The sequence below is a fragment of the Tamandua tetradactyla genome, chromosome 2, assembly GCF_023851605.1.
Source record: "Tamandua tetradactyla isolate mTamTet1 chromosome 2, mTamTet1.pri, whole genome shotgun sequence".
NCBI lineage: Eukaryota > Metazoa > Chordata > Mammalia > Pilosa > Myrmecophagidae > Tamandua > Tamandua tetradactyla.
Genome location: NC_135328.1, coordinates 121414303 through 121439192, shown reverse-complemented (window position 1 = coordinate 121439192; position 24890 = coordinate 121414303). Strand labels below are relative to the sequence as shown.

Sequence of the window (24890 nt, the reverse complement as noted above, 5' to 3'; positions counted from 1 at the left end):
TGGTAGGGACTTTCGGAGAAGATGGCAGCTTAGTAAGACGCGCAGGTCTTAGTTCCTCCTCCAGAACAGCAACTAAAGAAACAGAAACAATACGAAACAGCTCCCAGAGCCACGACAGAGACCAAAAAGACAGCGTACCCCATTCTGGAACGGCTGACCGGGCAGGGAGAATCCACTGCGGTGAGATACCCGAGGGGCGCGCGTTTTCCCGGCCGGGGCGGCTGGCGACTGGGGTCCCCTCCACGCACGTGGCTCCCCGGTCTGACTGGGAACGTTGGATAGCGGGGCCCTCCTGCCACGCTTGGTGTCTCGGGCCGGCTGGGCAATTTGGACCGGCATTCCCCCAAGCCACGGCGGCCGGCGACCCCCCCTCCACGCGCGGTTTCCCGGGCCGACTGCGAGATTCGGATTGGCAAGTTAAAGGAGCCACAGCACCTTTTACTGGTGGGACCCACAGACAGACGAGCACCACGAGCGCCACCTACTGGACAGGAAAAGAAAAACAGAGCCCAGAGATTTCACAGAAAAACCTTTCAACCAGCCGGGTCCCACACCCAGGGAAATCTGATCAAATGCCCAGACACCAGCAGAAAATAATGGATGATGCTCGGAAAATTGAAGATATGGCCCAGTCAAAGGAACAAACCAATAGTTCAAATGAGATACAGGAGCTGAGACAACTAATGCTGAATATACGAACAGAAATGGAAAAACTCTTCAAAAACCAAATCAATAAATTGAGGGAGGACATGAAGAAGACATGGGCTGAACAAAAAGAAGAAATAGAAAATCTGAAAAAACAAATCACAGAACTTATGGGAGTGAAGGACAAAGAAGAAAAAATGGAAAAAACAATGGATACCTACAATGGTAGATCTAAAGAGACAGAAGCTACAATTAGTGAACTGGAGGATGGAACAACTGAATTCCAAAAAGAAACAGAAACTACAGGGAAAAGAACGGAAAAACTTGAGCAGGGGATCAGGGAACTGAATGACAATATGAAGCGCGCAAATATACGTGTTGTGGGTGTCCCAGAAGGAGAAGAGAAGGGAAAAGGAGGAGAAAAACTAATGGAAGTAATTATCACTGAAAATTTCCCAACTCTTATGAAAGACCTAAATTTACAGATCCAAGAAGTGCAGCGCACCCCAAAGAGAATAGACCCAAATAGGCGTTCTCCAAGACACTTACTAGTTAGAATGTCAGAGGTCAGAGAGAAAGAGAGGATCTTGAAAGTAGCAAGAGAAAAACAATCTGTCACATACAAGGGAAACCCAATAAGACTATGTGTAGATTTCTCAGCAGAAACCATGGAAGCTAGAAGACAGTGGGATGATATATTTAAATTACTAAAAGAGAAAAACTGCCAATCAAGACTCCTCTATCCAGCAAAATTGTCCTTCAAAAATGAGGGAGAAATTAAAACATTCTCAGACAAAAAGTCACTGAGAGAATTTGTGACCAAGAGACCAGCTCTGCAAGAAATACTAAAGGGAGCACTAGAGTCAGATACAAAAAGACAGAAGAGAGAGGTATGGAGTAAAGTGTAGAAAGAAGGAAAATCAGATATGATATATATAATACAGAAGCCAAAATGGTAGAGGAAAATATTATCCAAACAGTAATAACACTAAAAGTTAATGGACTGAATTTCCCAATCAGAAGACATAGACTGGCAGAATGGATTACGACCCAGCAATACCACTGCTAGGGATCTACTCAAAGGACTTAAGGACAAAGACACAGTCGGACATTTGCACACCAGTGTTTATAGCAGCATTATCTACAATTGCAAAGAGATGGAAACAGCCAAAATGTCCATCAACAGACGAGTGGCTAAACAAACTGTGGCATATACCTACGATGGAATATTATGCAGCTTTAAGACAGAATAAACTTATGAAGCATGTAATAACATGGATGGACCTAGAGAACATTAAGCTGAGTGAGTCTAGCCAAAAACTAAAGGACAAATACTGTATGGTCCCACTGATGTGAACCGACATTCGAGAATCAGCTTGGAATATATCATTGGTAACAGAGACCAGCAGGAGTTAGAAACAGGATAAGATAATAGGTAATTGGAGCTGAAGGGATACAGACTGTGCAACAGGACTAGATACAAAAACTCAAAAATGGACAACACAATAATACCTAAGTGTAATGTAACTATGTTGGAACACTGAATGAAGCTGCACCTGAAATATAGTTTTTTGTTTGTTTGTTTGTTTGTTTGTTTGTATCTTTTGTTTTTGTTTTTTTCCTTTTCCTTTTTATATATATATATTTATTAGTATTATTATTTTAATTCTCTTCTCTATATTAACATTCTATATCTTTTTCTGCTGTTTTGCTAGTTCTTTTCCTAAATCGATGCAAATGTACTAAGAAATGATGATCATACATCTATGTGATGATACTAAGAATTACTGAGTGCATGTGTAGAATGGAATGATTTCTAAATGTTGTGTTAATTTCTTTTCTTTTTTTTGATTAATAAAAAAAATTTAAAAAAAAAAGAAAAATGTAAGTTTAGATATAAATACTACATTTCACTTTAATATACATTTTAGCAGTTTTACATTTCTTCTGTGAAAAAGTTATATAACAATCATTGACAATAAAATTCTATTTTTGAAAAAAAAAAAATCATGGTACTAGCACAAAGACAGACTACTGATCAATGGAATCGAATTGAAAGTTTAGGAAAAGATGCCCAGATCTATGGTCAACTGATTTTTGACAAGGCTCCTAAATCCACTGAACTGGAACAGAATTGTCTCTTCAATAAATGGGTCTAGGAGAACTGGATATCCATATCCAAAGGAACAAAAGAAGACTCCCTACCTTATACCCTATACAAAAGTTAGCTCAAAGTAGATTAAAGAGCTAAATACAAGAGGCAGTACCATAGAACTCCTAGAAGAAAATATAGGGAAACATCTTTAAGACCTAATAATATGAGGTAGCTTCTGAGACCTTATACCCAAAGTACAACCAACAGAAAAAAAAATAGATAAATGGGTACTCTTGAAGACTGAACACTTTTGAAACCATATAACTGATAAGGGTTTGATGCCCTACAACTCAACAAAAGGATAAACAATGCAATTATAAAATGGGCAAAAGATGTGAATAGATATTTTTCCAAACATGAATAGATATAGATAAAGATATGAATAAACTTTTAGCCAAAAAAAAAGGGGGGGGGGTTAAAACACACAGGAGAAGATGTTGATCTTCATTAGCTGTTAGGGAAATGCAAATCAAAACCACAGTGAGGTATCATCTCACATCTGCAAGAATGGCCTCTATTAAACAGTTGGAAAACCACAAATGTTGGAGAGAATGTGGAAAAAATGAAAAACTTATTCACTGCTGGTGGGAATGTATAATGGTATAGCTGCTCTGGAAGACAGTTTGGTAATTCCTCAGAAAACTAAATATTGCCTTTCCCTTGACCTGGCAATTCCGCTACTTGGTATATACTCAGAAGGTCTGAAAGCAGGGACATGAACAGACATTTGCACACTGATACTCATATCAACATTACTCACAATTACCAAAAGATGGAAACAATTCAAGCATCCATCAACAGATGAGTGGATAAACAAAATGCTTATATACATATGATGGAATATTATGCAGCAGTAAGTAATGAGGCTCTGAAGCATGTGACAAGATAGATGAACCTTGCAGACAGAAAGCTGAATAAAATAAGCCAGACACAAAAGGATATTGCATAATTTCACAAATATGAACCATCTAGAATATGTAAACTCAGAGTCTTAATAGAATATAAGGGACCTAGAGACAGGCAGAAGCTGGAAAAAGGGGAGCAGTTACCTAATATGCACAGATTTTTTAACATGTTGATTTTAAATGTGGATAGAGGTGATGGTAGTTTCTTACTGGGATTATAAGTAATAGTGCGTATTGAAGTGAATATGATTGAAGGGGTTGTCTAAAGTCAAGTATTTCATGAACTAATGCCATGAATATAAATAAGTTCTTGCGTGAACTACTTAAAATATATAACACTTGCACGAAGAGGTAATAATAGAGCGGTATAGGGGGAAATTACCTATTACATGCTATAGACTGTATTGTACAGTCTATAGCATGGAGGAGGAAAGAATTGGTGGGGGTAAGGACTATGAGGGTGTTTGGGTTTTCTTTTATGTGTGGCTGTGTAATTCTGTTATTTTTCTCTTTGGAACAAAGAAAACTTTCTATACTGAGAGTGAGGATCTTTATACAACTAAGTGAGGATACTGTGAGACATTGATTGTATACTTTGGATAGAATATATATGTGACTATATCTCAACAAAACCGGCAGATTCAAGTAAATAAATAAATAAACAGAAAGACATAGTGCTGGAGAAGATGTGGAGTGAGAGGAAGACCTATTTCATGTTGATAAGGATGAAGAATGGTATATCCCCTCCAGAAGGTAATGTAGTGGATTCAAAGGAGGCTAAACATAGGGTAGTCATAGGATTAGGCAATTCCGTTGTTAGGAACATACTCAGAAGGACTGAAAGCAGAGACTCAAATAGGCATTTGTACACTAATGTTTATGGCAGCATTATTCATGATAGCCAATGGATGGAGGTGGCTGATGGGTTCATTGACTTATGAGTGGAAGGACGAGGTGTGCTGTGTACATATGATGGAACATTGTGCAGTTACAGGAAGGAATGAAGTTGTGAGGCATGCAATGTGGTGAATGCACCTTGAGAACATTATGTTGAGCAAAATAAGGCAGAAATAAAAAAGACAAATATTATATAGCCTCATTTAGAAAATGCTTCTAAGAAATTAGGGCCTAGATTATAAACTCTTATAGCAGCCACATTTATTCCTGAGTTTTACATGTCATTTCTAAATTCTAAAATACTGTGCTCTTTGTGTATAACTTCATAGTTCACTGGATCTGTGGGTACCTGTGTGACATCTAGGACTCAGAGTTAGAGTTCTGCAGCCCTGACAGTCAGCATTACTCTACACAGCAACTGTTTAAAAGATGAAAAAGAGATCAGACTTCAATTAGAGATATGAATGAGTTGACCTGGTTGGGACTAAGGTAAATTAGAATACAGAGTAAAAGATGATACTGTCTGTAATTTAAAACTTCAGCTTCTGTGTGAGACTAAAGGAAGAGAATTTTTGTCCAAAATTTAAATTTTCTGTAGCACACTATCTACCTTAACCTATTTGGCCAGTTTATTTAAACTACCTAAATACATGGAGCCTAGATGAGATCTGGCATTCTATATAGCTTAATTTAATACCATGATATATACCAGAAGACTTGGGGAAGATAAAAAAGTATTTGCAAAGTTACTGGAGGGACTGGAGAAAAGGGTGGAACTATTAAACTTCCTCACTTAGGGAATTCCTGATATTCTCCCAAGCATTGGCAAATTCCCAATTTAATTAGCCAAGCCCTCAATCTTGAGGCTTGCCCTTATGAAACTGATTCTTGTAATGATTATGAAACTTATTCCTCTAATTCCTTATAAACACACCTAAGAGTCACTCCCAGAGAACCTCCTTTATTGCTCAGATGTAGCCTCTCTCGCTCTAAGCCCAACTCTGCAAATAAACTCAATACTCTCCCTGCTGTGCGAGACATGACTCCCAGGGATGAGTATGGCCCTAACATCATGGGGTTGAAAATGCCTTCTTGATGAAAAAGGGCGGAAAGAAATGTAAGGTTTCAGTTGCTAAGAGAGTTGAGAGGTCATTCTGGAGGTCTGGAGGTCACTCTTATGCAAGCTTCAGCCAGGTATTATAAATCACCATGCTATGCCAGGCCTCAACCAACAGTATTCCAGAAAACCCAGGGCTCTCTAAGACTCTATAAAAATTTTACTTATTAAGTTTATTTATTTCAGAAACTTAAAACCTCCAGATTGTTCCTATGCTAGACAAGCCCTGAAATTTAGAGGTACCAGTCTCTCCCAGAACATCAACCTGTGACATACCCCTACCCCTGTAATGTTGACACTCCTTTATGACATGAAGAAGTTAGAATGGTCATTGCCCAAATATCCCTGAAGACTGAGAGAATGATCAAAGAAGAGGAAGAAGTAATGAGAAGTTAATATTTAACAAATGATTATGACTACTGAATTCATTTATAGAGATTTCTTTTTAGTTTCCAGTGTATTAGAACAGCCAGAAGGAAATATCAGAAATTATGGAACTGCAACCCACTTATACTTTGAAATTTGCTCTATTAGCTACTTATTAAACTGTACTTTGAAATTTATCACTTTTCTGTATATATGTAATATTTCACAATAATAATATTTTTTAAATGACCATTGCCTAGATCCATTACTTATTTAGATAACATTCTAAGCCCATCGTTACTTCTTACTTTATTAGCTGAAATTCTTCTATAAAGAGAAACTTCCCCTCAACTATTTGATTATCTGAGATAGTTTTGCAGAAAAGACAAGGTACATTCCTGATTTCTCTCTTCATTTACCAGTTTTCAAAATAATGAGTCAATTCCTTTGAATCCTTAAAGGTGTTCACTTGAGCGAGATTTTTTTATGACTATGAACTCATGGGCCTAAACATATTTGATGCATTTCAAACCTTTGCAGTTATTATCCTATCACCTATTCAATTTCATGCTGAATCTTTTGGTCATTATAACCAAAACCTTTGATAACTTCGTTGCTATCTGATATAACAAAAACTCCAAGTACAAATTGTCCATCCCTTTGCCCCTAGTTTGGAAAAAAAAAGTTCCTTTTAGTAAGAAGTGGTATTTAGAAACCACACACTGATTGTCAGGATGCTCACTGTTACTGGGTTGGACACTCCTCTCCAACTTTCCATTTGATGCAGTAAGGAAATATTTTTTCTCAAGACAGACTACATGATGAGGTCACACCAATACTTTTAATTCAAGTTGATGACTATGAAATTTGTGTTTAACTGCATCAACTTTACATCTGTGTCTCCTTTCTCCCACGTTTGACATCTCAGGTTCTCAAAGCCCCAAAATAGCTGCTCATTTGCTTTATCTCACAAGAGACTACAGCCTCAAAATAATGATAGCACTGCTACCTCTCATGATATGATAAACTAGAGCACTCCCACTGGGGATGTACAATCAAATTGCTGTATTTTAAAGTCACTTGGCAGAGTTACTCTACAGTTATGCTACCAACCCGAAACATAATAAAGTTCATTGTTAAATTTTGCTTTTAATTTTTATAGGTTGCTTTAAAAATAAATGGTTATAAATATATAAATATAATTATAAAATTATGTAAAATATTTACCTGGTTCCAAAGTCAAATCTACAAAACAAAGTATAATCAGGCTCCTATCCCTCCATCTACTATAATAACCAATTGTTCTTTATATTTCCATTGTTTTGTTAAATACCAATTCATTTGAGATTTAACATACTATACACTTTTCTGCACCTTGCTTTTTTTTACGTAATATATCCCGAGGATCACTACATAGTATTAAATAGAGATAGGGTACATTCCATTTTATAGCTGCATAATACTCGATTGTTTGGACGTATCCTAGTTTCTTTTAATTGGCCCCAATTGATGGGCATTTGAGTGTGTTTCCAATTTTTTGCTACACCAACTGATAACCATATACATATGTATTTTCATATTTTTGCCATGGCACCTTTAGACTAGATTCCTAGAAGTTCGATCGTTAGATCAAAATGCTATCTAATTTTGCTAAATATTGTAAATTGTCCTCCACGGAGGTTAAACCCTTTGCATTTCTGCCTGCAATGTCAGGGAGCGTCTGTTTCCCTGCAGCTCCACCAACAGAGCACAATGGCAAACTCATGCATGCTTGCCAATTTGATAGGTAAGATATGATATCTCAGAGCAGTTTTAATTTGTATTCTCCTATGATAAGCAATGTTGATCTTCTTTTCATAAATTTAAGAAACACTTGCATTTTTTGTGAACCATTTGCACATATCTTTAGTTTATTTTTATATATGGTTGTGTTTTTTCTATTCTGTTTTAAGGAGCTCATTATTCGTTTGTCTGTAGCACAAATTGCAAATATTTTTCCCAATGAGTCATTTACTTTCTTATTATTTTTTTAGTGCAGAAGTATTTTGTTTCTCTGTGGAATTTATCAATCTTTCCTATAACTGCTTTTGAATTTTAAAACCAGACATTTTCTCCACTTTCAGGTTAAAAAGGAAATGACCCATGTTTTCTTCTAGGACTCAACTTAAAAAAATAAAAAAAACTTCGTATTTTGAAATACTTTCAAACTTACAAGACAGTTACAAAAATAATACAAACCCCATAAAGAGAACTCTAGCATACTTCTACCTCCCAAGATACCCAGATGCACCAATTATAACATTTTGCCACATTTGTCATATTATTCTATCTTTCTATCTCTCTATTTACCCATCTGTCTGTCTGTCTGTCTATCTATCTATCTGCTTTCTGAATGCTTGGGTATAAGTTGTACATATATCATGCTGCTTGAATACTTAATACTGCCATGTACATTTCCTTAGGACAAGGATATTCACTTATGTAATCATCTTAAGTGCAGTTATCAAGCTCAAGGTCAACACAACATTTTTATTGGCCTTCACCTTTTCCTGTCAGTCTCTTGGAGAATGTACAAATGCAGCTTTATGGCCAATCAGTTCACACAGTGGGAGCAGCCCATTTCTCATTTTAAAAGTCAAATATGTGATGCTAATTTGTGCATTCACTCACCTAATGCTGCTTTTTCACATGCACACAAACCCTGGAATTGTGCAGGCAAAGCTCAGAGACGTGTGTGAATGTGTCATTGCAGTTATTTTTACAGTGTTTCCCATGCTAACTGCATCATGAAGTCAAGTGGTACCCCCACCAAATGCCCTGAATACCAAGAGAGAGTTAGAGTAAAGGCATTTTGCTTATTCTCTATTCAGGGAGTAAAACGGAAAAGGATATCTAGGTACAAGGGAGGAATGGATTCTCCCCGGGGTCCATCAGTGTCTGCCAAATGCTCAGTGTGAGTTGGGGGGACTCACACAGACTTTTCTCTGGGTGCTTTTATGTACGAGAGAAGACTTTTGATAGAAAGAGCAGCTGGTTACAGCTGCCTAGTGTCCTGGCATCATGGGTGTGGCATGTTTTGTGAAGTGAATCCAATCTAGGAATGGAGGCATAGGGTTTTACTTCTCTTTCCATGGATATATCATGTTTCTCACCTAAAACATTTTTTTTTCAATAGGCTTTTAGAAGAATGACTTCCACAACTTTAGTCTGTTATAAGGTTGTCCAATGGGCCTCACATCTTTGGACCTCAAAACAATGCCACACACAAAAATCATAAATTTGTTTTTATGTCAAAAATCAACAATGTTCAAATATTTGATAATAATCTAAGAGAAACTAATGACCAAGCCTAGCTAGTTAAAAGAGGCTTCTAATACATAAAGCAGTGATTCTCATTCTTTATATATAAGAATCTTATACGTGTTTACATAAAAATTCATCTGCGTGCTTTTTAAACAAGCAACCCAGGTAAGTCTAATGCAGGTTTTTTCATGTTACATTCTGATAAACTCTGCTCAAGTGTCTAAATCTTCCCAAAGTCTACCTTATCCTCCAAATTTCTTGAACTGACTCTTTTTTCTAGACTCTGGTTCTGAGACATTCTAGCAGTGATGACTGTCTTATGCCTGGTGTCCAGCACACACCTGGCACACAATGTGTACTTAATACATATTTGTTGAATTAAGGAATAAAAATTGGGGGCAACTTATAGCCACATGAAAAGAATGAAGTTGGACCCCTCATACCATACACACAAATCAATTCAAAATGGATCAAAGACTTAAACGCAAGAACTAAAACGATAAAAATCTTAGAAGAAAACATGGGTGTAACTCATTGTGACCTTGGATTGGCACTGGTTTTTTAGACATGACACCCACAACACAAGCAACTAAAGAAAAAATAAACTGTATCTCATCAAAGTTAAAAATTTGAAGCTTCATTGGATACTTTGAAGAAAGTGAAAAAACCCATGGAATAGGAAGATTACACATGTGGCACAGTGTTTGCTCCATGCTTCCCATAACCCACGTTCCCCATCACTGACCCCATCACTACTGCTGTCCATCCTTCTTTCCTTCCTTTCTGTCTCTGGTCTTCTCTTTGCCATTTCTTCTCAACTTTTTTTTTTCTTTTTTGTTCCCAATTCTGTGTCCTATTTTTTTTTTTTAATAGCTCTGTGTCTAGGGAATATAATCTATATTTTTCTTTTTATAAACAGGATTCTGTGCTTTTTTAATGTCACCAGGGAATTTGCTTGAGGGTTAAAGAGCCTGGGTACCACAGAGTCCTTACTATGCTACAGGTTGCCCACTTGTGTATACCTATCCAAGGTTTAAGAACAGACACACACAAAGTAGGCCTTTGATCCTGAAAACCTAGAGGTCTCACTGGGATGAGGATAAATATTTATCTCTGTTTGCTTTCTTTCTGCTGGGCCTGGTTTCTGGCTTGCTCGATGTCCTATTTGGCCAAAGACCAGCCAGGTCAGGAAAAGATCACTGCACAGTTCCAGACTTGAAAACATGTGGGAAGAGCCTCCAAACAGTTCCCATATAAATTTTAAAAGGGTCATCTGAGTACACTATCAGTGCAATGAAGCATGTGGGGAGAAAAGATATTCTCTGCCCTTACCCTAAGTTAGAAAAGAAAACCAAATATGGCACATCTTCTGGATTTCTTCCCACACCTTCACCTGAGGAAAGATGAGGAGCATTCTAGGATGTTCTACGAGAGCTGAAAGACTCTATCAGGTGCCTGCAGTAGAGGAAAGAATTAAGGGTTTGAGAACACAACACCAAAGTTTTCAAAGTCCAGCTTTGCTGACTATGAGCCAAGCCTCATTTTCCTAATCTGTAAAACCATGATAATAAGTACCTACTTTACAAAGTTATTGAAAGGATTTAAAGATATCATGTATGTAAAGCACAGAACATGGTTCCTAGGACACCATACCAGTTCAATTTTTGGGAGACTGTAGAAGTGTCATTCTGTCTCTCTATGAATGGCTCTGGAGTTTCAGAGCTTTAGATCATGTCTTCCTTGCCTCTAAATTGGAAGACACTGAAAGGAAGAAAATGTGGTTCTCTGTCTCTAAAACAGAGAATTGCCTCTGAAAGAGGGGTATGTGCCATGTCACACACAAACCAAATGTATCATGCAATGGCAGGCAAGACGGAGCAAAAGCCAGCTCTGGCACACTATGTGCAGGGAAGGGACAAGAAACAGAAGCCTGGAGCCTCTGCCTTCTGCAAAGATGAAGTATGGCTTCTGCAAACAATTTGGTCAGGCAGAATCTGGTCCCCCCTGTTGCCATCATCACCATCACCACCCATGACCACTGTTAACTCCCCCACTTCCACTGCCGGTGCTACCACCACTGCCACATGACCATTACCAGTCCCACTGGTGACAACATCAGCACCATCTCCACAACCAATGCTTCCTCTCCTTCCCCCAACACAACATGCAACGCCATTGTTATCATCACATGGCGTCAGTCGAGGGCTGCTAGAGAAATGGCTAAAGGTAAACCGGCCTAGCATGAGGCCTTAAAGAAGGTTATGTTTGGAGACCTTCTGAATCACCTGTGCAAACTGGTGATGGGTGCCACACCCATCTCTCAGTATGTACTGAAAATGACCCAACCCAAAGTTACCTGCTGCAACAAATGCCACTGAAGTGAAAGGAGACTTCTAGAAAGGTAAACTCCTTTCTCCCCTTCCCCATTCGTGTGGACCAGGAGAGGGCAAGCAGGGCAAAGGCTGGGGGAGGCTTTCCAGGCCTCCAAATGCACAGTGCAGAGGTAGTTAGGGCAGGGTGGGACAGATGAGCAGTAGGGCGTAATGACCAGAGGGGCTGGCCACGCTTCCATCTGCCAAGACGCTGCAGTGCACTCCTTGGCCTAGAGTTTTGTTACAATGAACTTGAAGCCCATTGACAAAACAACTTTGCCAGCAGAGAACAAGGGAGGCATTTGCCGATGATTTGCCCAGAGCAATGAGGAAAACTGAAACAATATCCTTTAAAAACATCGTCCGCAGATATTAAGCTGTATTTTCCTTTGAAGATGTAAAAAATACCTAATAACCTTGTCCACATTTTTAAAAAAAAAGTATGGGTTGCAGGTTTTTGCTGAAAAAAAAAGCTATTTTTATTTCCTTTTATCTTTGAAACAACAGTTATAAACTGCTAAGCTGATTTTTTTTTTAATTATCCTTTTATAAAGGCTTTTTATAAAGTAAAGGTTATCCCTAGGCTAACACTGAATCTGCCAGGTCTGTAGCTAGAAGCAAATTTTTATAGCTAGTTATGAACCCTTGAAATATGAGCATATATTGGAAAAACTGAAGCAACCTTAACTCTGGCTGCACTGATGGGCGCCACTTTAATTACAGTCCCCAGAATGCTACAGTAGCATCACAAAGAACCTCATTAACTCTCTGATTACTACATGAGGAAACAACATTCTCTAGAAATGGGGCCAAGGAAAAAAAAAAAAAGCAAAAACATGTTCCAAAGTTACAAAGCGCAACTTCAAAGTTAAGTAGGCTGCATAAGTAAGGCTTCCCAAGCATGGTGATGTGTATACTTCATGTTATTTTAAACAAGCAAGGGTCTTTGCCAAGGCTCACATAAGAGTATTTGTTTAACAAATAAAGACGTGCATTTCTAATTGGGATCGGAGATCCCGCCTCCTAAGAAAAGCTGCTACGCTCCCTCCAGCAAGAAGCCTTCAGACAACCTGGTAGACCTGGCAAGGAGGGTGGAGGGCCCCCGAGTTCACAAGGCAACATGCACTGGCAAAAAAAGGAGCAAATGGTGTGCCTCCCACCAACACATCCATCACGCTTTCAACAGGAAAGAAAAATGGGGAAGGTCAAAACGATATCCAGTAGGATTTGTAAAGTGAGCTATTCAGTAGGCAGGCACGTTAAAAATAGTAACTTGGGGGAGGCCCATTTCCCTCATCTCCATCCTCTCACTCCTCCCTCCCCAATCTGCCATCCTTCCTTCCTTGACTTTGCAACAGCAGTTAAACAGCCCTGTTTTCAAAGCCTTGCTAACATCTTGGGAGACGCCAGAGCAAAATCAAAGATTCTTTGGTTGGGCGTGTAATATAAAACTTGAAGTTGTTCCTGTTAAATAAAAACAGCCACGTTAATTTTGGTGCCATTAAAAACACAGGAAAATGCTGTTGCCAAATGGAAAGGGGGGCGGGGGGGGGGGTGAGTTACCAAATGGGAAGCAGTTGTATTTTCTAGATTTGAGAGCATTACAAAAACTGGAGAGCAAAATTGAAAGAGGAAAAAGAAATGTAAAAGGGTGGTTGTTTTCTCTATTAAATTCTTTTCCTCCATCAAGGTGAAAGCAAGCTCCCCTTAATTCCCAAAAGGACCAATGGAATACAAGACACAGGAGTTTCATTCCCTTGCTCTGTAAATTACAAAACATTTTGTTGCTTAGGCCATGATGAGCTCTGGGTTCCAACCTCTGCCACTGCTCTCAATAGCAGACACCCATGATTTACAGATTATCTGAGCTATGCCAGAATCAGTAAAAATTTCAATACCCAGGATCCTGCTTTGAGCTGAATTTGACTAGTGGTTGGAACAGCATAATTGCAGAGGCAGAATCTTTTTTTTTCTTTACCATATGATCATACGTTCTTGTTATATCATCAATAACTCACAATATCATCACATAGTTGTATATTCATTATCATAATCATTTCTTAGAACATTTGCATCAATTCAGGAAAAGAAATAAAAATAAAACAGAAAAAAATTCATACCATACCCCTTACCCCTCCTTTTATTGGTCACTAGCATTTCAATCTACTAAATTTATTTTAACATTTCCCCCCCTATTATTTATTTATTTTTAATCCATATGTTTTACTCATTTGTCCATAAGGTAGATAAAAGAAGCATCGGACACAAGGTTTTCAAAATCACACAATCACATTGCAAAAGCTATATCATTATACAATCGTCTTCAAGAAATATGGCTAGGGTGGGCCACGGTGGCTCAGCAGGTAAGAATGCTCACCTGCCATGCCAGAGGACCCAGGTTTGATTCCCAGTGCCTGCCCATGTTTAAAAAAAAAAAAGAAAGAAACATGGCTAATGGAATACTGTTCTACATTTTCAGGCACTTCCCTCCAGCCTCTCCATTACACCTTATGCTGGTTTAAAATGATGTATGAACCCTAGAAAAGCCATGTTTTAATCCTAATCCCATTTTGTAAAGGCAGCCGTTTCTTCTAATCTCTATTCAGTATTGTATGTTTGAAACTATAATTAGATCATCTCCCCGGAGATGTGATTTAATCAAGAGTGGTTATTAAGCTGGATTAGGTGACGACATGTCCCCACCCATTTGAATGGGTCTTGATAAATTTCTGGAGTCCTATAAAAGAAAAAACATTTTGGAGAATGAAGGAGATTCAGAGAGAGCCGAGTAGAATGACACAGCCATGAGAAAGAGAAGCTCAATAGCCAGTGACCTTTGGAGATGAAGAAGGAAAATGCCTCCCAGGGAGTTTCATGAAATAGGAGGCCAGGAGAATAAGCTAGCAGATGATGCTGTGTTTGCCATGTGCCCTTCCAGATGAGAGAGGAGCCCTGACCGTGTTCACCATGTGCCTTTCCAGATGAGAGAGAAACTCTGACTGTGTTCGCCATGTGCCTTCTCACTTGAGAGAGAAACCTTGAACTTCATCAGCCTTCTTGAACCAAGGTATCTTTCCCTGGATGCCTGTGATTAGACATTTCTATGGACTTGTTGTAACTGGGACATTTTCTTGGCCTTAGAACTGTAAACTAGCAAATTGTTAAATTTCCCTTTTTAAAAGCCATTCCATTTCTGGTATATTGCATTCCGGTAGGTAGCAAACTAGAACAGGTCTTAACTAAAATGGTGATATCTATTTAATGCATAAGAATGACCTCGAGGATAACCTCTCGACTCCGTTTGGAATCTCTCAGTCATTGACACTTTATTTTGTCTCATTCTGCTCTTCCCCCTTTTGGTCGAGAAGGTTTTCTCAATCCCTTAATGCTGAGTCTCAGCTCATTCTAGGATTTCTGTTCCATGTTGGCAGGGAGGTTTACACCCCTGGGAGTCATGTCCCATGTAGACAGGGGGAGGGCAGTGAGTTTGCTTGTTGTGTTGGCTGGAGAGAGAGGCCACATCTGAGCAACAAAAGAGGTTCTCTTGGGAGTGACTCAGGCCTAATTTTAAGTAGGCTTAGCCTATCCTTTGCGGGGTTAAGTTTCATATGAACAAACCCTAAGATTGGGGGCTCAGCCTATTGCTTTGGTTGTCCCCACTGCTTGCGAGAATATCAAGAATTCTCCACTTGAGGAAGTTGAATTTCCCCCTTTCTCACCATTCCCTCAAGGGGACTTTGCAAATACTTTTTTATACACTATTCAAATCACTCTGGGATTTATCGGGGCATCACTCTGGGGAAACCTACAAAATCTCATGCCCTACGCAAGGCTCCAAGTACTATGGTGTTCAATTAAGCTGTCCACATAAGTTATATTAGGAAATGCACTAGTCAAAATATGAATTTTGTACCAAATAAGCATTTTTTGCTTTAGTCGCACACATAAGTTAAAGTTTTAAAATATTAATTACCATCTATTTTCAACACCCTGCATTATTGACATTCCTTTGTTCTTCTGCAGAGGCAGAAATTTTTTATTTTCAGGCTCCATCTGAAAGTTAAGGGATAATTCCCAGCAGTATTTCTAAAGCCCTCTGAATTCACAAATATAGTATATACCAAGCCATACTTGCAATAATTGTGAGTGACTTTGTGGGACACCATCCGTGGCTAATTTCAACATCTTTGGGTCATCCAAGAGGAAAAGGGCCTTGATGACACAGAGCCAACAAGAAATCAGAAAAGGAGAGACAGATAGGATGGAAAACAAAGAAGACTATTGAAATCTTCTTTGGGGGTGGGGGTGGGGGTGGGGAGAGAGGTGAGTGAGGAGCCTTGAAGAGATTCTGGGACATTGATTTTTTTGCTTTTCCTGAAAAACGTGTTGTGGGAGAATGCTTTTGGCTTGAATTTTGGCTTTGAGGATAACTGTAAAGGTGATCTCTCTCTTATCCTCCTCTACTTAAACTGATGCCATACAGCAGAGAAATCACATATCTTTGGCAAAAAATATCTATCACCAATACTATATCCATTCTTTCCCTTATTCAATAAATAATACATGAATGGCATCTACGTACAAGGTACCCATAGTAAGCTAGTCATGACAGAATTCTGACATCAAGTGAATATTTTTCATGCTGTTGTTTTCATTCCAAAGCATGGTTTCCACAGACTGACGTCTCTGGAAGGCCCCAGAATCTTGGTGATAGCAAAAAATCCAAGATAACCCTGAGCTTGAAATAAAACCCAAGTTAGATTTCCTTAGTTCTGAAGCTGTCACAGTTCCCTCCAGATTTGAATAAATAGATAGTACCTAAAATTTCACTGCCTCTGGACAGCCAACACTGTTTGGTATGGTTTAAATTGTGTTCCCGCAAAAGACAGATTCAAGTACTAACCCCCACGCCATGAATGTGCTCCTGTTTGGAAATGGGATCTTTGAAAAGGTTATTAGTGAAGATGAGACCAAACTGGATTAGGGTAGGTCCCAACCCAATATGACAGGTGCCCTAATAGGGAGAGAAAATTTGGACCCAGTCAGGAGACGATAGCCATGTGACAGAGGCAGGAACTGAGTTACGCCCAGACTGCTGGCAAACCAATGAGACCCCTGCAGACCTCAGAGAAAAGCCTCACCCTGCCGACGCCCTGATTCGGATTTTGGCCTCCTGAGCTGTAATATGACTGCTGACATTTTAAGGCATTCTGTATTGGGTACTTTGTTATGACAGCCCCAGCAAAGTAAGGCACCACTGCTTGTTCAGGCTACACCTCCTTCCATTAGGTCAGGCATAGATGTGAGGGTGGGGGTCGGTGTCAGCCATGTGGGTGAGGCCCTTGAAGGGCACTGGACATGTGAGATGCCCTGAAGGCTCGCTGGTTCAGAGACTCAATAGATCCACCAGGGGCATCAAGCTGAAAGGGGTTAACAGCTCTTCAACGGCTGAACTGGAGTTCAGTGAAACTCAAAGAATTTGGAAAAGTGGTTAATAAAATGAATGTCCAGGAACACATGAATAACTAACCACGTGTTAAGAAAGTAGTAAAAAGGTATGGGGGCTGAAATGCTCTTTAAGTGTAAAGTGGGTCAGCTGCCCAGCGCAGCTGTTAAAGTCAAATCTAAGACTGTGAAGAGGTGAATGAACTCATCACACCAGCAAGAAGGGGCTCAGGCTACACAGGCTCCCAGGTCAGAGACTATGCCACTTAGGAGACAAGGCAAGACATCTAACTACTCTTTCCTGTTTTCTCATCTACACAATGCAGACAGTAAAGGCTTCTACTCTGTAGAGGTCATAAGGATAAAATGGGATAAGACATGAAAGTTCTCGGCACAATGCTGAGCAGAGAGTTAAGAGCTCAATAAGTGGTTCCTATATTCAGCTATGGAAAGATCTTTGCAGACTTCTGTCTTTAGACTTTTCAACTCCTGAGAGATGTCCAGAAGAATTAGAAAATGATCCAGAGGAATGCAACTGAGATGATTAAACAATAGGAAAATAGACACAATAAAACAATAATAGACACATTAAAAAGGACCTCAAAAAATATATAGCTCAGAAAAGAAAAACTAGAAAAACTCTTTTAGCTAAGAGATTAAGAGATAAATAAGTTTATCTCTTATTAATAATAAGAGAAACAAACAAATGCATATTACTCGGCACAGGGTTACCAGCTATTCTGTTGCTGGAACAAGGGCCTGAGGGAAGACATTCTGTTGCAGCAAGAGGAGCATGAGTTAGCTATATAAAGGAACTTCCTTATAATTCTTTTACTATGAAAAGTCATTTTCCTTGGTCTTACAGACCAGACAAGCACAAGTCTATTTCACTTCAGATCAGGCATCCATTTGAAAAATACAAAGAAAATGACCCTCCAGCTGCTGCCTCAGCTTTTAACAAGATCGTTGCATCCTTCGACAGGTCAGAGGGTTTTACAGAAGGGATGGGGAGAAGGGGCAAGACAGATGATCAGGAGCTCCCCTCACTGCATACTCTGAGCTTCTCAGGCCTTCTGCGATGGTTCTCTTTGTTCACTCAACATGATGAGTCTCCTGCCAAACCAGCTTGGGATACTGTATTTTGTTATGTGTTTCTATAGAAAATAACCACGAGGAGGTCAGTAGGCTGAATGTGTGTGTTTGTACTTGCACAGGGCAGGAACCTATAGCTTATGTCAATTGTGATGCAATTAAAATGCCTGTCCTTTATAAAAATAATTTTCCATGTTGGTAAAGAACACTATCTGAATTTGTTCCTTAGTGCCATGCCTTATTAAAGTTGAGATAAATCACGTCCATTGCTTGCTTTCCATTGATGTTGCTCCAAAAAATTAGATTAGTCCAGCCAACATGAAACCATGATGGGGTAACAGCCTAGGCTATCCAGAGTGATATGCTCTGGAATTTACGTGGGAGGTGGCATATGGAAGTTCAACTGATTCTTTAAAATATGTTTCAGCAACTCTACCACAGTGTGATCCCATTCCTTGAGGAGCTGGACATTTGAACATATTTGGTGGCTTCCATAACCCAATACTTTCCACTTCCCTTTCCGGCATTTCATTCCATGTTTTCTGTATTAAGATAATACTTGGCCTTGTGCCCAAGCCTGAAGATAAAACCATTCAATGTCTCTGTCTTCTCAACATCCTTCCATTTACAAAAGAGACAGCATTAAAACTTTCCCCTTCGTTTTTGTTGTTTTTTTTCCCCTCAATGTGGCTAAGGAATATTTTTCCCCTCCCCCTTCAAATTTTCTAACATGAGACCTACATAGCAGCATCATTTTCTGGACTCATCTTTTGGCCCTTGGGCCTAGGCTCAGTGCACAGTCTTGCCTGCCTACCTCCAAGGTACCTGGCATACATGCTCTGCTCCTGAGAGCCCAGCTGCAGGCCCCATAAGTTAGTGCCACTCACTGGACACCAGGGCATAATCCCCCAAATAATATCAGCATCCCAAAGACTATAAACAACATCAAGCTCTTTAAGCAGAAAAATAAAGGACATTTCTTAATGCCATTTAAAAACGCCAAATATGCAGGTTCATGTTTGTAAAAATGTTCTCTTTAAGCTTCCAAAGTTACCGTGAATAGCATGAAAACAGATTTAAGAGTTGTTCAAATCAGTGAAATCTGAATAGCAATATCATTAAAAAAACCACTGAACGGGATTTGTCGATTGAGGACTAGGCCTAAATGAGAAAGATCTTCACAGTGAAATGTCAGATCTGGGCTGAGAGACTTAGTCTTATTCCCATCCAGCTTTATAGCATGCTAGTTCCTACAAGTGTTAGTGAACCACACAGAAGTGCTGCTACATGGCAGCTTTTGAAACTTCCCAAAGCAGAAATGTCATGTGGTTCCCCCTAGAGCTACCAAGCAGGAGTGAGAGGTAGGAACATGTGGTACATCCCCGCTTTCCACAGTAGGTTGGGCCCTATTAATGGACTCTTTGTGCATTTACTGGCTCTTTAAAACGCACCAAGGTGGTCCATGCAGCATGGTGTACAACAGTAAACAGTGAAACAACCTCAAAGATCCATAGTTTGGAAAAATAAACCGAGAGCACCCACAGAATACAATAGAATACTATGCCGTTAAATTAAAAAGAACAAGACACTCTCTAAGGCCTAATAATGGAAAGAACTCCAGGCTATAATGGGAAGTGACAGAAGTGCTGTGTAAAACGGGGTGCCTGCTCAGTTGTCTAAGAAAAGAGAGGGATGATACTCCATATAGCCTGAATCTGAATACAGAAACACAGGAGGGTATAGGAAAAGCTCAAGAAAATGCCCCAGGAACGGAAGGAATGGGGTAGATGAAGGCAGGGGTGGAAAACAAAAGTAGAAAAATAATTGCACTAAAGAAATCTACTATTCAAAGGCCTTTTAAGGTTAATTCTTTTGCAAAATTCCTTTTGCAAAAGTATCTTGGGCCATTCGCATTCTGGCCTACAGGATTATCTCGAGCAAAACTGATAGGTAATATTTATAAAATGCTGTATATGCTTCTGGGAGAGGAGACTTGGGATATAAGCTGGAGCAGGAACGGGTATTTGGAAGAGGAGCCACGCAAGGTTACCCCCCACCCCAACACCCCCCAATCCTCCCACCCGCCGCACCCAGCTCCCACAGCCATTAGAGGCCAGGACTGTGCCACTCTCTGGCTTCACTCAGAAGAGGCAGGCATTGCAACACAGGGCTCTTTCAGAAGTTTCCATCACGTGGTCCTTTCAAGCATAGGTCAGATAATGGTTCTGATAATACAGAGAACAGATCAGAGACAGCTGCTTTAGAACTGACAGGGCTCAGTCTCGGATCCAAAAAGTGGCGGAGAAGGAGGTCAAGGACTTGGGCTTTGATTAACTGGTGGCATCAGAACCCTGGCAGGGCTGGAAGCCAATCAGACAGACAGGGCTCAGACAGTCCAGCTGAACCCAGGTAGGATCTCAAATCTCCGGAATATATGCGTGCAGGATTTCTTTTTGTTTGTTATTAGTTGTGGAAAAGGAATTAAGAAGTGCATTTTGACCAGAACCAAAACATGGCCAGTAGTTTCACTGTACTACCTTCTCTGCCTTTATGTTTTGGAGGGGTGGGGTGGGGAAGAAGAAAAGTTAATACGCATATTTAAACCATACATATATTTAATATGCATATTAAGCAGCCTTGAAGGAAGACCTGACAAAAATGTAGGTGCTACTCTAAAATACTCCTTCAATTTATTGAGAAACTCCATTTATACAGAGAGCTGTTGAGTCCAGGACAATCAAACTGTCCCAAGACCACAGCATGTTGACTTTCATGTTCTCCCTTGGGAACGTGGGTATTCTGGGTTGGAAGGGATCTTAATGTATGTGATGAATGCTAATAAGCAACAACCTGTGTTTTTGTTTTTGTTTTTTGGCCCACCAAACTACCAACTTTCTCTGAGCCTTCTGAAGCCAGGAGCCATTTACTGAGGCCCTATTATGTTCCAGGCTCCTTCCTCATGATCTCTAATCTTTGCACAGCCCAAAAGTGTAAAAATTAGATTACAGCATTTTGCAAGAAGAAAATGGAGGCTGCACAGAGAGGGTAAGTCATGGTACCTCGCTGCACAGCAGCCAGTGGCAGAGCTGGCATTTGAATCCAGTTTTTCTGAACCAAGGGTGCAGTAGAAAGAACCCAGGGCCCTGAAGAGCCTAAACGGTACAGCAGTTCTGAAAGCTCACCAAGTAGATGATATGGGATGGACTGCCTTACTTGGGGTACCCTTGCTCACTGCCCATGAGTGGGTCTACAAGATTCTGCCACTCAGCTCATACACACCTGGTCTTCAGGACCAAGAGTCATGGAAGCCCCGATCCGGGCTGTCAGCACCTGCTGAGACTCATCACCCTGCATGATAAACGACTTGGCTTGGTTGAGCAGAAGGCAGAGCTGGCCCTGCCTGGTAGGTGGAAAGTCATGGGAGGGGGAGGGCAGAGAGACCTTTCTGAGGCTCAGGAGCTCAGGTCTCAGCAATAAGGCTGGTGAGAGCAGGGGCAGGACTAGTCTTGAGGGAGGCTGTAGAGAGCTTGTTGACAGTTAGGCCTTGGGGAAGCCAGGAGTTTATCCATGAAGGTCAAATGAGGCAATATGTGTGTGTATCATGTGTGTGTGTGTGTGTGTGTGTGTGAGAGAGAGAGAACACTTCAGAAGCTGTGCAGAGCTGGTCTAAAATACAGTGATAGCAACCTTAAAGAATCTGAAGGCTGGAAGGGAAAGGATGCATGCAGGCTTTGTTAGGTTTACTCAAAGCCAATGAGTCACTTTTTGTGTGCGTGTGCTTGTTTTAAAAAAATATTTATTCAGCATACAGAGTTTCTGTTTTGGGTGATGAAAATGTTTTGGTAATGATGGTGGTGGTGATTGCAGAACAGTGGAAATGTAATTAATGCCACTGAACTGTCCACTTAAAAAATGGTTAAAATGGTAAATTTTTGTTACCATAATAAAAAAATTTTTTTTTTTTTAAGAAGCAGAGGGAGATTAAACAGACATACAGAGGAGAAAGCAATGTGAAAACTGGGATGGAGATTGGAATGAAGCAGCCACAAGCTAAGGAGTGCTGGCAGTCACCAGAAGCTGGAAGAGTCAAGGAAGGATTCCCTGCAGATCCTGTGGAGGGACTGTGGCCTGGCTGACACCTGGATTTCAGACTTTTTCATTGGCTTACTTTTTCCATCCTAATGTATAATCAACAACTTCATTTTTGGAAGCAAAGAAAGAAGGGCCCCCTGGTAAATCAGTGAGAGCTCAAAGGACAGAAATCCAGCTCAACCAGCTAGGACCACATTGAGTGCTTGTCTGAAGGCCTCAAAAAACCCTGGGAAGGGTGGGGGCACATAAGTAAATGCCATTTCTGACCCTCATCTCTGAGACCAGGTTCCATCTGGTAGTAGGAAACATGGTCTGGTCACCCTCATACCACATACTTCTCAGCCTCCTCTACTCTTTGTTCCAACTGGAAAATTCCAGGGAAGGACTTGGGAACCTTGGGCCCACCTGCATGGGGCAGTCCCCTGGAACCATATGATTGAAGCAGGAGGAGAAGCAGAAAGGGGATGCCATTCCCCACACAAGGTGGGTGGGGTCAAGCGGAGAACAGATGTCCTCAGCAAGGCTGAGAAGTACCAGAGTGACCCCACCAGATTGGACCAGTTGTGGTAAGCAAGAGTTAGCCACAATGAGAAATCAGTGCCCAAAGTTAAAGAAAAATCATGCTATTTAGGGAGAAAGGGGAGGGGAGGGTGAGGGCTGAAAGTTGGCTGCTTTAATCACTTTTAAAAGACGTGGTCTGACACCACAATCATTGTCATATGTGGATCACTGCCTGATTTCTTTGTTTACTTATGACTATATACCAGCAAACAGGGAATCTAGGCAGTAAAGCATAGAAAGAAGAAGACAAAATCAAAACCATGAAGAAATACTCCTCTCCTGCCTTTAAGATCCTAGCATAGGATCAAACCCAGCTGTAGCAATAAAAATAAAACCAAAACAACACCTGTTTACTGAGACCTCTTTGTGCAAGGCATTTGATGGGTGCTGTGAGGGATGAACAGCGTGAGGTTACATGCTCAGACTCCAGGGGAGAGGCACTCCCAAAGGTTTATTCCAGGTTTAGGTCCCTAGAAGAAAGTGATGGGCTGCCTGGGAAGGCTTCCTAGGGTCTGGGGAAGGTGGATGGCCAAGCTCTGGTTTTCCCACCCCACCCCAGGTCCTAAGTTGTTTCTTAGGGAGATATCTAGGAGATGAGGCAGAGACTGGCTCCTTCTTCAAGTTGTTCTGGGAGCCGAGCGCATAGGGAACCACACTGCTGGTGGTAATACAAGTCGGAGAGGTAAATATCTAGATCTGGGTCTATTTCTTTTAGACTTTGGAATTATTATGGCAAGATGCACACTTGGTCCTGAGAACAACAACCCTCTCTCTACCTTTAGACATACAGTACAGATTTCCCTTCAACAGACTGGAGCCTTAGACATGGAATCCTATGAAGAGGCATTCCCAGGATAAAGTGCAGTCAACTGTATCCTCAGATAACTTGAAAATATCCAAACGTTGGTTGGCATGGGGCTGAATTCAATGTGCTCCTTTTGTTTGTCCATTCCCTCTCCTCACCCCAACTTCCTGGAGCCAGTCTGTTTGGCCCAGGTGGGCAGGGGAGAGACTCCCAGCCGAAAAGATAAACATCACACACATGCAACCAAGGCCAGCCTGGACCATGGCCTAAAGGTCAGACTCACTGCTGGTGAGCTCTCCCCAGATACCACAGAAAGCTGAGGGGGTGCTCGCCCCACCCCAGGGGAGCTACCCACTGAGGGGTGACCAGAACAGGCACAGGGCTGGGGCAGAGGGTCCTGCAGGGCCAAGGCTGGCCTTCTGGGTCCTGTTTCCTGTGGTGATCTGGGGTCTCAGGCCTGAGCCCCCTATCAGGCAGTGTATCCTGTAGAGCTCTGGCGCCCATAAGCTCCTGATTGCTTGCAGCTCTGCAAGGGGATATCAAAGCCAGGAAGAAATGGTTTGAAGCCAGAGGGGGTGAGAGAGTAGGGAGGGCTGATGCGGGGGTGGGAGTGGAGGGAGTCCAGGAGGCAAAGGGTCTGGGGGTGGGGGCAGGGGTGTAAGGGGAAGGCCCAAGGAGAAAAGAAATCGGAATTAAATGAAAACAGTTTTGGGCCCCTCTCAGTAAAGTCCTGCCATGCATGCATTAACCCTCCATCGATGAAAACAAAATCCAGGGGGCCAGTGCATGCCTGCTGGGGCGCATAAAGCTTAGGGGATATAATATCTTCCAGGTGGGTGTGCCCAGAAGCACACAAAGGTGCTTGACAGGTCGTTTAAAACTGACTGTCAAGGTCAAAACAACACCACCTGCAGGCACAACTGAAATGTCTTCATCCACCCACCCCCCCACCCCCAGACCGGGTTCCCTGTTGTTTGTTTTAAACCAACGCACAGTTTGAGCAGCAGACAAGCCTGACAACTGTTCAAACATATGTACGTGCAACTTATTAGCTTGCAAATGGAGATATCTGGAGGCTAAAACAAAGGTGTGTGGGGGGGGGGGCAAGTTTGCTGCTAATTCTGAGGGGGTGAGA

General features: G+C 40.9%; 1 protein-coding gene and 1 long non-coding RNA gene across 45 annotated transcripts in view; one reads left to right on the top strand and one right to left on the bottom strand.

The window, feature by feature from the left end:
* Positions 1-24890, bottom strand: part of AOPEP (aminopeptidase O (putative)) — a 489538-nt gene that overhangs the window by 362556 nt on the left and 102092 nt on the right. The gene's annotated exons all lie outside the window — the stretch shown is intronic.
* LOC143673760 (uncharacterized) lies at positions 20520-23018 on the top strand. The gene is made up of 3 exons (XR_013170593.1): positions 20520-20706; positions 21246-21342; positions 22269-23018. It is a non-coding gene; the product is annotated as an uncharacterized LOC143673760 (long non-coding RNA).